Raw genomic sequence first — 13,873 nt, forward strand, 5'->3', positions numbered from 1 at the left:
AAAAGGATACAGAAGCAAAACATAGTAGATGAAAGAGCTTGGTCAGATATTATCAGGTTGTTTGTGTATGGCAATTAGCGAGAAGATGTGTGTGAATGTGAGTGTTATTTATTTGGAGAAAAGGGGAAAATGTTTGTCACAATTTGGGAAAGTTGAATTTCTTGTGTGTTGATAAAAGGCAGCGCCTGTGTAAAGGAACTCTATGAAAGTGTTCGACTTAAACCGTTTCACATAAAATCACTTTATCTTAGATGTGGAGATAAAGTGGTCCATAACTTTGAAGTGGTTTTCAAACTTCTTTTTGCAAAAAAACTTAAAAATAAAATAAATAAAAATAAAAAAACCCCTGTAAATTCTCATGTCTATTTATATTTATATTTAGCCCTGGGATCAATAATTTGTAAAATTGACTTTCACTGCAATTATAGTTAAAATAGTTAAAAGTTTTTTTTTTTGGGGTAGATCTTCACCAGCTTTCCAGATTTAGTGACAGGAATTGCCACAATTGCATATTAAGTACATCTGGACTGTGAATAGGTTAGTGTAAAACACAAATAATAAAATGATTATATTTTTCTAGTTTTTTTCTAGTCATACCATAGTGTTTTACAGCCATTTTCACCCAGTTACACTCAATAACCCAGTTGATAATTATACCTGAGCTGTGGATTTCAAAAGCTTCTCCAGAGTTATTCATGGGCCTCTTGTTGGCTTCTCTGATTAATGCTCCTCTTACCCGACCTGTCAGCCTGGGCGGATCCCCATGTTTAGGTTTGCAGATGTGCCACATTTTTTCCATGTTTGTGTCATATGAAGAGCAATGCTCCACAAACTTTATTGAACTTGGGATGTTATTTCATAAGCCAAGCATGCTTTAAACTTCTTCAGAACATTTCTTCTTGACCAGTTCTGTGTTCTTCATTCTCAATTATCCTGTATGTTACTTAATATTTTCTAAAAAGCCTTAAAGGTCTTCAAAGATCAACTATGTATGCTGAAATTAAATTAACTTGTATTGCCAATTTAGCTGCCTTGTAGAAGCAGTAATTGCAATGAATTTTTTTTAGGGACATCAGAGTAAAGAGGGCCGAATACAGATCGATGTCAGACTTTTAGGGTCAAATGGAAAATAAATAATATAAATAATACCATGAAAATAAATTCCTCTCTATTTGTGTTGATGGTTTATAACAGGGGTCCCCAAACTTTTTCCTGCGAGGGCCACATAGCTGTTCCTTTCTGTGGTCGGGGGCCGGTCTTAGTTTTTGCAGTAAAAAAAACAAAAAAAATTCTTGTCTAGGGGGGGTGGGGGTTGTTCTCTGTATTTGAAACTGTCGAGCGGGGGGGGGGGGGGGACGACACATTCGCGCTTTTGGATAGATTTTTACCCAGAATGCAAATGGAAAAAACCGTGAGTGAAACGGTGACTGACGAGTATATATTCCATTGAGGGAAAGTAAGTTTCACATTTGCTTAAAAGCCCCCTGGTGGTTGAAGAAAAATCCACATATAAACCGGAAAATACAATATATGAAAAAAAACACTGAATGCTCTCTGGTATGAGCAGGCGGGCCGGATCCGGCATTGTTCAGGGGGCCGGACCAAATGACGTGGCGGGCCGGATCCGGCCCGCGGGCCGTAGTTTGGGGACCCCTGGTTTATAATCTCAATACATTTAATTTTATTGTGTTTTATGGTTGCAATATAACAGATGTGATATAGTTAAGGTGTTTTTACAAGACAAGACTTGTTTTTTTCTCTGCCAGTACCTGCACTTTTCTCATTATATTTCAAACAGTGATTGTTACTTCAGCTTTAACTTGGTAGCAGTTGTAGTCTGACTATTTCTAGCTTGCACTAGAATTTAAGCAGCTTTATTTTCAGGGTTTTATCAGTAATTACCTGTTTGCTCAAGGATCTCTTATTGTATTACCTAATGTGACAGCAAGATCTAAAGTGTTCCAAACATTAACACATTTATGGTAATTCACTGCAGATTTTTCTGACACATATGTGTGCATCGGTACCAAAAGAGGGGGAATAAATGATCTTATTTTGGGACTGACTGCCCACGTAAGTACAACCTGATCCCATACTGAACTGCTGTCATAAAGTTACATTGCTGACATGCTAATGGTATCCCTGTCAGTGTTTTCAATTTCACAGTCAATGGCCTCCATGTGGTTAGGCTTAATTGTAGCATTATCAGGGGAGTTTTGAATCTGTATGTCTCTCTGTATTCACAGGTATGCGTGTGTGTGTGTGTGTGTGTGTGTGTGTGTGTGTGTGTGTGGGGGGGTTTGTGTGTGTGTGTGCAATTGTGTGTCAAAAAGAGAGCTGAGCTCCATTTCAAAAGTTGCAGCTTGAATCTGAGATTGATGTCAACACTGAGTTGAATGCATTCTGGTAGGAAGTTGTTTATTATTTTATGTTTTTTATGTTTTTTTTTAAACATAGCAATTCAAGACACTATTAATATAACCCTTTCTATTTTATACATGTACATACCAAAGGTACACATAGGTATTGTCCAGCACTTTATGTATTACTGATTTAAGAAGATGCAAGTCATCAGAAGTTCTAATACTTTACTGGCAACTTTCTGTGTGTTTTAGATGCATATATAATGAAATTCTGAAATTTGGGGTTCAGGGTCCTCTTTTATTTTCAAATGGATCCTACTTCACCCTTTTATTGGGAGAAAAATGTACCTAACAAGTTTAAAACTTCCTAGAGTGCAGAAACAAACAACACTCCATGATTAATTGCTCCGTCGGTAACTGTGTAATAAAAGGCCTAAAAAACTTAATCTATTCTCACAGCAGCTTGTTTGCACACTGAAAGATTAGTTGGAGTTCTCAAATCCTAATCTTTGATCTTCTCATTGTGCGTAGCAGAAACACTAACTCAAGTCCTCAACCTGCCTTCTTTAACAGAACTGCGGGAATGATTATCTAACTATGGGCAAGAATAGACAAGTAGCTTTTCTCTAAGATATTTCCTCAGTAATAAGTCCCCAAGTTTTATATACTCAGCTGACTTTTAATGCAGAGTTATTGTTGGGATCAAATGTATAAAAATGTATCTGAAGTTGACCAAAATGTACTGAAATTAGTTTGTCTTGTTTAATGCCCCAGGTTGAATTTATTATATTCTGGGTTTATATAAATGACCTGAGTTTAACTCACATAGGGCTTTATTAAATGTTGTAGCTTGCTTTTTCCATTTTGAAGAGTTTGTAAAAGAAACAGGTTTCTGTCAGATCACATCAGTTTTTCACACCAGACAAACGGGAAGTGCTGAAAATTTGATAAAAGATCATAAATACTGGTGATCTCCAAAATCTAAGTGGAAAATAAAATAATGTTTCAGTTAGGGTTTATTACATAGAGACTGTTAGAGGTGCAGCTAATTGTGAATTGCAAAAAGGTATTTCTGTAAAATTCGACTCTTCTTTCCTTCAATTATTTACCCAGTGATTAAATTTACTTAAACTAAATGCTGAGTTTCTAAACATTTTTGTTTGAGATGCTATTGCAATAAAAAAGGAATTTATTTTAATACTTTTAACAGCTTTTTTAGGAGAAAAAAGCACCTTCAAGTGTCCTCATACATGAAGACACTTCAAGCTTTTTAAGACATCCATTTAGGTTGTTTTTGTGTCAAAAGGTAAAGAAGTAAACAAATAGAGAAATGCCTTCAGGGGCTGCTTCACAGTTTGGGTATTTACTTCAGCAATGCTTGAATCGGAGGTACTTTTAAGCCAAATTACTCAGAAGTTTCAGGCCTTGAGGCTTTCAAAAGCCTAAATGACTTGACCTGCTGGGCTCAACATAAAACCTGAGAAGAAGATTTTGGGTGATCACAAGATAATACCAAATATCTACTCAGTTGGGACTGAAATCTGTGGTTAAGATCTTGCATAACCTCTAGTCCTCACCACCAAGATATTAGTAACAAGAGGGACTCTGTAAAGAACTCCTCTGTGGACACTGTTTGGCTTTTGTGATACAGGCTTACAGTATTTATGTTAGTTTTCATGAATGACAGGATCTTCCAATAAACTACATCTTTCAGATTTAGAAAACTATAATAAAAAATAAACTTTAGACTAATATTGTGTCTTTAATCAAACACTGGATTTGTCTAAACTACAATGTTTCATCTGCAGATGAAAGATCTTGTGAAATTGCCTTTATAAAGAATGTTAATGTGAAATACATATTTCATATTGTTTGAGGTGTGTGCGGCTCACAGACATCAAACACATAATCAAACTATTTCACTGACCAGACATCAAAGGTTTCAGTTCTTTTCCGGCTCCATCTGTACTCTCTTTCCTTTCAGTCACTCCCCAGACACTGGGACATTTTTGGGTAGTCAACGGACCATTTCCTTTTAAAAGTTATAGTAAAATTTAGTGGTCTCAGAGGGAAAGTGAGCTCATGAAACAATGTTGGTAACAAGAGAGTGGGAGTGATGCTCAGTTCTTTCCAAGTGATCCTTGAAAGGAAGCCGCAAAGCACATATTTTCATTTGTTTAAACATTGAAGTTCAATTCATAAAACCTTCCTTTTCTCATTGTGGTTGGTAGTCAGCCATTAATCTGAAAGTGGCTTTACACAGGAAGCTGTGTATTTATTGAACCATTTGTGTTGTAGTGTCCATGTGCAGAACACTCCAGGTTTATATTGTTAATAAAGAAGACAAGAGCTGTTTCTGTAGTGACCTCTGAAGACTAACAGTTCGAAGGGGAACTTTATACTATACAATTGGAATTGTATATTTTAAGCATAGTGTATTGGATACTTGAGTTGGTGTAGTGCAGTGGTGCCCCCAAGTATTAATTTCTGAGTACGTATATATTTATTTCTTTGGTTTTACATTTATGTCTTGATTGAAGAAGATGACTGACTCTGAATGGCTTTATATAAACTTGACATAACTCTCTGGGAAGATGGTGAGATTATTATGATCTCCTGATTTCCAAAAGGCCTAAATCGGATTGCTAATCCACTTTCAGAATGTTTTTTTATATATATATATTATTTTTATTCATTTAATGTGTTTATTTCCCAGGTGGAACAAGCTGACTTAAATTAAAAGAAGCTATTGACATCAATCAAATAAAGAAAAGATTGGACCACGCGGGTAGACACAAGTTATTTTTATTTTGATCTGTTTTTTATTTCTAACATGATAGCAGTATAGAATAACAGACATGAACTAGAAATGCAAAAGACACATACTTTCATACCACAATAATCTTAACATGCTTGAAAATTGACAAAGAATGACCACATCTCCTTACAATGGACTAGGAATGGGAGACACTTTTGCTACTTAATTATCAAAGCAGGCACAAAATGCTCCTGGCGAATATGAATTGGTGCAAAACTTCCTGTTTCAGACGGTTGCAATTTACCCCTGAAAAGTAAGGATGAAAAAATTTAAACTTCTACCTGTTCCAAAAAGAACAAAGTGGTTAAGGGATAAATTCACCTGCTTTTGTTTGTTTCCTGTAAAGAAACAAAGAAAGAATGAAAGAAAAAAAAACAATAAAAAATGAATACATTTAAATGTCACATTTGCTTACTGTACATTTTTAGGAAGACACATTGACTCACAGGCCAGTGAAGTTCAATACACATTGGAAACAAACAAAATTAAAATGAAACTATAAATTCCACACAAAAAACTATAAATTTCACACAAAAAGCACAAAGATTTTGCCCCTGCAAAACATAACAGTTCAAGATTAATTTCTTAGCTAACATGTTGTTTTTCTTCTTCACTTCTTACTTTACAGAAAAAAAGTCATCTCAGATATTCCATTAAAAAACATGCATATTTTAAAGTCCTTAAAGTTTTCCTAAACCACTGACTCAAAAAGAGTTTTTAGTATTTTAGTAATGCTAAAATCAGTATTTGGAGGAGGTGAGGGGCTGTATTATTATCTACATTCCTTGTGGGTATATGACCTGCGTTCATGTCAAACAGAAACGCGGAAACAAGTCCTGCACTGCTCAAGCGTTATTCTCTTAATTTTTTCCAGACTATTGAATCGACAGCATGTTTTCTCAAACCTGCATTCGACCTGACAGTAATGGCAGCATTATGAAAACAATATCCTTCATAGGCAAATAATGTCAACATACTTGAGGGGTAAGATGAAAGCTGGGTGTGTCCCAGGCAGTGATACGGTACATTCACTGTAGCTGCCAGCTATGTCCTTTTTAAGAGTCTGGAGAAAGAACAGAAATGCACACGAGGCAGTTGGTGAACTTCAGTCAGAAAGTGATAAACAGCAGGAGATTGTGCATCTAATGAGCTGTCTTCTTTTTTTATTCAACCCATGTGTCAGTTGAACAGGTGTGATGTATCAAGCTGCAAAAGATTGCACTTGAAAACTTGAAAGTCTCATTCCCTGAGAAAAAAATGATTTTTCTCTTTATTTCTGGTGTGTTTGGAAGCCTGCATCTGTGTGGTGTGCCTGCATGCACATTGAGACAGGAAGCTAATCAGCTGCAAAGCATTCCATATTAACGTGATATATTACTGCTGTGACGGCTAAATCTGATCTTGTAGACTGTCGGCAGAAAGAATTAATCTACTTCAGTTCTAACTAGTGACACATGTTACAGGCATTAGGATAAGATATTTCCTCATTGCTGACTAATTGTGGTCCTCTTCTGTACCCTGAATACTTACAGTGTAGATGAAGTCTGCTCTTTTACTTTGAATTAATTGCATAAATAGAACAACATATTACACATGTTCCTTTCAAACTCAAGCATGGAGTTTGAAAGGAAATTTAGTGACAATGCAAAATAACTGAATGACTGAATGAAATACCCAGTGTATCTAAAAAAAACTATGGGAGCAACAGAAAGCTAATACTCACACAAGGGCAAAAGGGTCAAGAAGTTAAGAGCAAGGCAGGTTAAGCTGTCAATGAGAGAACTGCCATTAATATGTTCTAACTTTGGATATATTAGATCACGTTGCATTGAATATCAACACTTGTTTTTTATGAAAGCAGATGAAACAGCTGGCTAGCCAAAATGCTAGCCAGCTATTTCTGGCTAGCATTAATGTCATAAATCATGTCGGTGTTCTACACAGCAGATAGTTACACAGTTACACAGTCTCGATTCAGTGGTTATGATGGCAACACAAATGCCTTGGCTATGCAGCTTTGTATTATTTCCAGAGATAAAAAAAAACCTCTTGTTAGCAAACTAGAAACAATGAATACTCTCTTACACACTCTCATACGTAAGTATTCAGGTGACCCCATGGTGGACATCTTGTGATTGATTACCAGCCTCAGGCTATTGCTTTCTCTGAATTTCCTGGGTTTTAACTCTAGCTTTCTGGAAAGATCCTTGCCCTTTTTTGTTGCCATGAACTCACCAGGTTGAAGTCATGATTCATGCTGGGGTCTTCCACCCACTAGAGATGAGACTAGAGGCAGTTCTGCAGCTGGTTTGACATAAAGACAGAGGTGAAAGAAGATATGTCTATAATTGGGTTGACGCCTTATTTCTTGCATTCACTCTAAGTGTGACTGTATGTTATATATAGAAAGTTATATGTGCAGATCAGTTCTGTCTTTGAACAATTAGTATTTGCTCAATTTGTGTGACTTATATTGGCAAAAAAATTACATTTAGTATCGACTAAATTTTTTTTTCTTGATCTATTTTCCAGCAGTGGTGACCTCTATATGGCTTGCGATAAAGAACTGTTGCTGAAAACGACAACAACAACAAAAAAATATTCCGTGACTTGCAATATTATTTTCTTTCATGTAGTGGGATCACTTGAATCCCAGACTGCCAGATGGCTGGCAGTTTCTAATGTGCTTCATGCAACTTTGTATCTTAGAGTAACCACCTGCACAACTTGTGCTTTGGGAATGAAGAGAGTCAGCCGTGGAAAATTGTCCCTGAAGTTTGCAAGTATGAACCGACTTTGGATTCACTTGAGATAAATGCTTTTTCGGCAGTATCTCAAGAAAGACAGATATGGAGCGAAGTGGCAAGTTTACATATGAAGCCAGGTATCCCTGTAATCATAGATTTTAACCTTGCCTTTTTGAAGTGCTTTTTGAATATCAACTCTATTGGTGTCCTTAAAGTATTATCAGGGACTAATAATTATTGGTTCACATAGACCTTCAATTTATAATCTGCTAGAATCCTATTCAAATGCTTGAAAATGATTTGCATCTGTGTGGTTTGTATGCATGAGACAGGAAACTAATCAGCTTAAATGTGCAGGGAAATTCATGGGAAATGCACAAAAAATCTGAAAAGTAAATAATGCCATCAAATTAAAAAATGCATGCTGACTTTTATCTGTCATAATGTATATATTTGCTTCTAATTCATGCTGCACTTTCTTCGTGGAGTTTTCATGTTTTTCCACTAAATACAAGACTTCTTTTTTTTCCCCAGGTTGTCTATTTTTTTCTTCTAGAGTCTAAAATCATGTATGTAAAAGTAATTTCAAGGTCATTAACTAACCCTATTAATGAGTGTGTATTAAAGGGTGTGATTGTGTCTGTGTGTTTGCCCACTGATGGACTGGTGAGCTGTTCAAGGCATATTCTGTTTTATACCAGGTGACAGCTGGATTAGGGTCTAGATTCCCTGCCATCAGGAGGGTAGGAATTGATTAGGCATCTTCATAATTGTACAATGCATTTGAGCTACTAAACCAGTTTTATCATTTCCATTGATTCACCATGAGCACCTACAAAAATGTGTTTGTGAAATGGAAACAAGCATATTATGGTATGTACCACAACACTGGGTTTTGTAGATATTACAGAGGAACCAGTCTTTACTCGTAGAGTATAGTCTCATTGCACGGCGTGTAACCTTTATATCTATTTTATATGTCACTGTTGAAAATTAGGGACCTCAAATAACCTTGTTATTTGTTAGTTTGCTAATTGCGTTCCTTCTTTTAAGAGCCATGTGGTATTGGTTTTGGTGGCATTGCTCCAATCTAATGAGCTATCCCTTGAGGAAGAAAAAAATAAAACCCTACAGATTTATAACCACCTCCTAACTGAATCTTGAAATTGACCCTGTAATTTGAAAGGTTAAAAATTTACTGCAAGCAACCCACAAGCTCAGCTAATGACCATTACTGGAGACGATAAGCAGATAAAGGGTTTCCTATTACAAACTTTATCACTCCTTTTCTTTCTCTTAACTCTGTCCTGTTTCTCCCCTTCCTCTTTACTGTCATGCAAGTGTCAAAGTCAGATGGCTTAATGTCAAAGAATAATGTTTGTTGTTTGCAGAAGATGACGTGAAAGGATGCGCATCAAAATGATTGTTTCGGCCATTGTTTTTATTTGAACTTCCCACATCCTACAATGCAAAACTCTGACATTTGTCCTAATTCAATGACTTGTAGGACAAGCATTCAGACTGAAGTAGCTTTGGCAAACATCATCCAAACAGAATGTAGGTACTTCAGGCAAAACACACAAAATTTAGACAAAACAAAACATGTTGGAAATAAAGTTGTTGAGTTACAGAACCATAGATGAGGTCGCTTTGCAAATAATTATCTTGGCCACAAAAACCATCTGAAATTCAATTTATCCCATGCACTGCAGCTTGGCAGTTACATTGGTTTAACAGTTCAAGATTACGTACCGAACACATATTTGATACTGTTTTCCACACAGCAGTGCAGCTGTATTCATGCAATGAGCTGCTGAAGATTATTGTTGCGTGAAACGATTTAGTGTTACCAGGCTGTGACAGTGTGCAGCAGGGAGGTGTGCTAACATGGTGCAAAAGGGGATTTGTACCGCAGAGAGTGAAAGTCCACATTTAGAACCGGGGGCTGCAACTTTATCTTTCTCATATGCCACCACACTTGTTTAGAGATGAACCCGGTACAAGTCATTTCCTGTTTCAGCACCAACACCCTCTAGGTTAATGAGTGCCACCGTTGAGGGAAACCCTGCCACCACTCCTACCACATTATTCCACTCTGTCCAATTCCTGCTTTCACTTCACAGTGACTCATTGTACAAATCATTCCTCATTTCCTCTGCAGTAAGGGTTTTGGGCTCTGTGGTGGCAGTCAGAGTATGCCAGACAGCCGCTTAACACAGCACTCATTATTGCCTAATGGACGTAAAGGTGTTTTAATGGCCAGGTCTGGCCGGTTCAGCTGGTCATTTTCCATCTGCGGCTTTCTGTGAGGCCCTTATTACAAATGTCGTTCGAGTTTTACGCAACTATTTACAGATCCAGATCCATGCTCATGCAAACCAACATGTGTCTACGTCTTGGATATCTTGTAAACTACTGAATAAAATGTCTTCAATTTTATTAACTCTTCTAACTGCTGTAAATTGTTTCCAATTTGCTCAAATTGGTCAGTTAAGTTTACAGTTTACAGAGGACCTGAATGTGTTATAGAGTCACCTCAGAATGAATTGTGACCATATTAGCACAAGAATTTTCTTTAACTTCTTTAACAGTGCAAGGGCTCAACAGTAATAAGAACGCATTGGTAATTGGGTGCTTAACTGCTCTTAATTGTTCTCAATTGTTTTAAAATACTTTAATAGAGTGATTTATTGCTGCCAGCAAACCAGGCTCCCTCAGACATCTATACTGAGTGTCCTAAAGTGAAGCATGGAGATTGAAAACACACCTGAGGCAGACTTTGGGGATATGGGACTCACGCTTCAGTGAGCGTGCACATTATCATCAGTATTTTCCTCTGAGACCTTCAGGAAGGTCATGTAAATGGATCCTATTGTTGTAATGAATGGGTGCAGAAATACAAGCCCAATATCAACAGACTGAGTGGTGGGGGATCAGTGGAACGTTAAAGAGGATTAAAAGTAACAGTGGAGTTGATGCTAGCTTGTATCAGTAACTTGATCACAGTCCAACTTTGTTTCTAGTGTTAGCGTGTCTCCTCCAACTTTGCGTGAAGGGTTAGCAGCTCGAAACAGAGGCCAGCTGGTGCTTGATTAAGTTAAATGAATTACATACTTTCTGGTATTTCCTTTTGAAAGAAATACACAAGCACTACGGGAAAACAGTACCAGGGCTATTCTTCAGTAAGCAAAAGTTTCATTGGCACATCAGACTGTCCCCAAACCTAAACATTTGCAGCATAACAATGAAGAATACACGGCTATATGGATGTATTTTACATTTTAGTTTATTTTTTCTGTCTTTGCTTATCCTTCTTTTGTTCCGTGTCTGCTTACATTTAATGACCACGGTATTTGACAAGACTTAAAATGTACTAAAACAGCAAAGAGTGTACACAAATTTAGAACAATTAAATTTATTTTTCTGGAATTCCAGCAAGTAAATAGTGTGTCCACACACGCACTATTTACTTGCTGGAATCAGGTCAACAAATGTTTGCTCCAGTGCGCTGAACCTCAGCTCTGTCTTTGCAAGCAACTGGTCTGTGTTTATGAATGTGGGCCCACCTTAGGGACGGGTCCCTCACTTGGTGAACTTAAATGTTTGGTAATCTGTGGGAACTCTGTTGTAAACCCAGCCTGATCAAACTTATCAGCAGTTGCCTCACATTGTTCTTCCTCTCCCACACTCTCATTGCTTTTAGATTTAGATATGTATCAAAAGTGTTGGAAAAGAAGGAAAGTGAGTAATGGAGAAATGATCAATCTGCTGCTGACAAAAATAAAACTATTCAACAGAAGCTTAAATAAGCTGCTGCGTCTGACACATATAGAAATACAAACACACTTAATATGATGAGACTGCCTGTTCTTTTCTGTTGTTTCTGTGTTCAAAAGTAAAAAAAATTCCAGATCCCATTTTAGAGCATTTGTCTTACAGAGAACTGACATCTCTACAAAGTACTTCATCTGTTCTCTCTGTCTTGTCTTTTACAGTACCAGTTATTTCATCTTTTAAAAATTATTATGTAGGCAGATTTCTTAAAGGTTGGGTGAATCACTAAAATACTTCATGCACCCATATTTCCTACTTACAAAGTTCAACATATGCCCACACATATCTGCCATGAAAAAAAATATTTACCACCATAAAGTTTTCTTTGGGTTTTTTCCGTTTTTTGTTATCCTTTTTTGCTTCCCTTAAATTTTTCATCATCTACAAAAGTGAAACTCTAAGAGTGCATGGAAAACGCCTCCATGAGGTAACAGAAGATTCCCAAACAATATCCAAACTACGAGCCTTGCCTGGCTCAGTCAAGGCCAATATTGGTGTCTACTGTTGACCTGAAAGAACACAAAAGCTCACACACATCTTAAGAATTACTGTGTCTAGGTGCCAGTTTGATATTTTACTTAGTGATGCATGTTTGACATCCTGAAGGCCCCATATTCTTCAGACTTGTTAATATGCATGCAGAAAGGAGCAGATGTGTGTTTTTTTTTTAATTAGCAAAAGTTTATGTAACTATAGATGAGATCTGTCACACGACATGTATTTGTCTGTTACTGTTTCCAAACCTCACTCAAGAGTAGGGTGGTCGAGAGGTTAAAGTCATCGGCTTAGATTTCTGCCAACATATTTTACATGCTTCTATTTGTTTTTACTGAACAGTCATCTTTTAATAAACACTGGAGATAAAATTAAGTATAAAAATGTCAGATTTTTGAACTATTACTAAAGACTCTGGATTTATGCAGTCCAAACTGGTAATGGAGGGAGGAGGCCTCCTTGATAATTTAACACAGAACACAGCTGGACCGTATCACACAGACACACACAAACACCACTCACACACACACGACACAGGGGAGAATGTTGTTAGATGTGTTTTGTTGAAAGACTTACTGACAATCTGAGGTTGCATGTCTACCTCCTACCCCTAAGGGTCTAATTCACACTCTTTTCCTCTTTGTCTTTCTTCTCTTTCTTCTAGGAAGCACCGTTGGCTAACCAGATGAGATCCCCAGATGTTTTTCTCACAAGGGAGGAATGTGAGGACCTGTCAGGATTTGGGACAGATGTCAGACGAGCTATTTAATCTGGATGCACATTTTATACAGTGTGTCTGGATCAGACGTAAGGAAAAGCATGACCTAACCCACAGTTATAACTTATGTATGACTTGGAGATGGTAAAGGTGTCTGATCATTAATCTCCAAAATCCCCTTTCCATTGTAAAGCTTAAGCATTGTGGCTAACACAGTCTTTTTAGTGGACAATTTTCTTTAGAATATTAACCAAAAAATAAAAAATCCATAGTGGAATTCTTCTTTTACCAAGTGGACAATTTAATAAGTCAGAACGTTAGTAAGATAAGTTTTAACAGTAGACATAAAAGCATTACAGGTAGCATATTCTTTCCTTAATTTGTGCTTTCTAAGGATTTCACCATTTGAACATTATAAATATTAAGAATAATTCATGGCAGCATTTGACAACATTAAATAAATTTCTTTTTCCACAGTATATTAATTGTGTGGTATATGTACAATGCTGTGAAAACAGCTTGCCTTTTTACAAGAGGGAAAAGCTATTTAGCTAGTACAGCATTTTAGAAACAGAATACCAAACATGGTGGTTGCAGTGTGATGGCCTTGGGCTGCTTTGCTGTTTCACGACTTGATATAATTCCAGGAACCATTAATTCTGCTCTCTAACTTAAATTTATGAAGGAGAATGTTGTCCAGTAGTGATATAAGAATTTACCATTGGACAAAAATCCAAAGTAAGTCCACTTTTAAACTTCTCAAACTAAAAGTTTTGGAGAAACTGTTCTGAAATCCAATTGAGATGCTGTGGTCTGACTTTAAACAGGTCACCCATGCTTGAAAATTCTCCACTTTGGCTAAATTAAAACAATTCTGCAAAGAAGAGTGGACCAAAAT

The 13,873-nt window shown here is 36.8% G+C and overlaps 1 long non-coding RNA gene across 1 annotated transcript in view; it reads left to right on the forward strand.

Annotated features, from left to right (window-relative positions):
• The window catches only part of LOC106924873 (uncharacterized), a 37,811-nt gene extending 24,357 nt beyond the window's left edge, over positions 1–13,454 (forward strand). The window contains exon 4 of the long non-coding RNA XR_015763049.1: positions 12,922–13,454. This is a non-coding gene — a long non-coding RNA (uncharacterized LOC106924873). The remainder of the gene's footprint in view (positions 1–12,921) is intronic.
• The last annotated feature ends 419 nt before the right edge of the window (positions 13,455–13,873 follow it).

Source organism: Poecilia mexicana, unplaced genomic scaffold (genome assembly GCF_051168715.1).
Source record: "Poecilia mexicana isolate PSO_F unplaced genomic scaffold, ASM5116871v1 scaffold_6, whole genome shotgun sequence".
NCBI classification, from domain to species: Eukaryota; Metazoa; Chordata; class Actinopteri; order Cyprinodontiformes; family Poeciliidae; genus Poecilia; species Poecilia mexicana.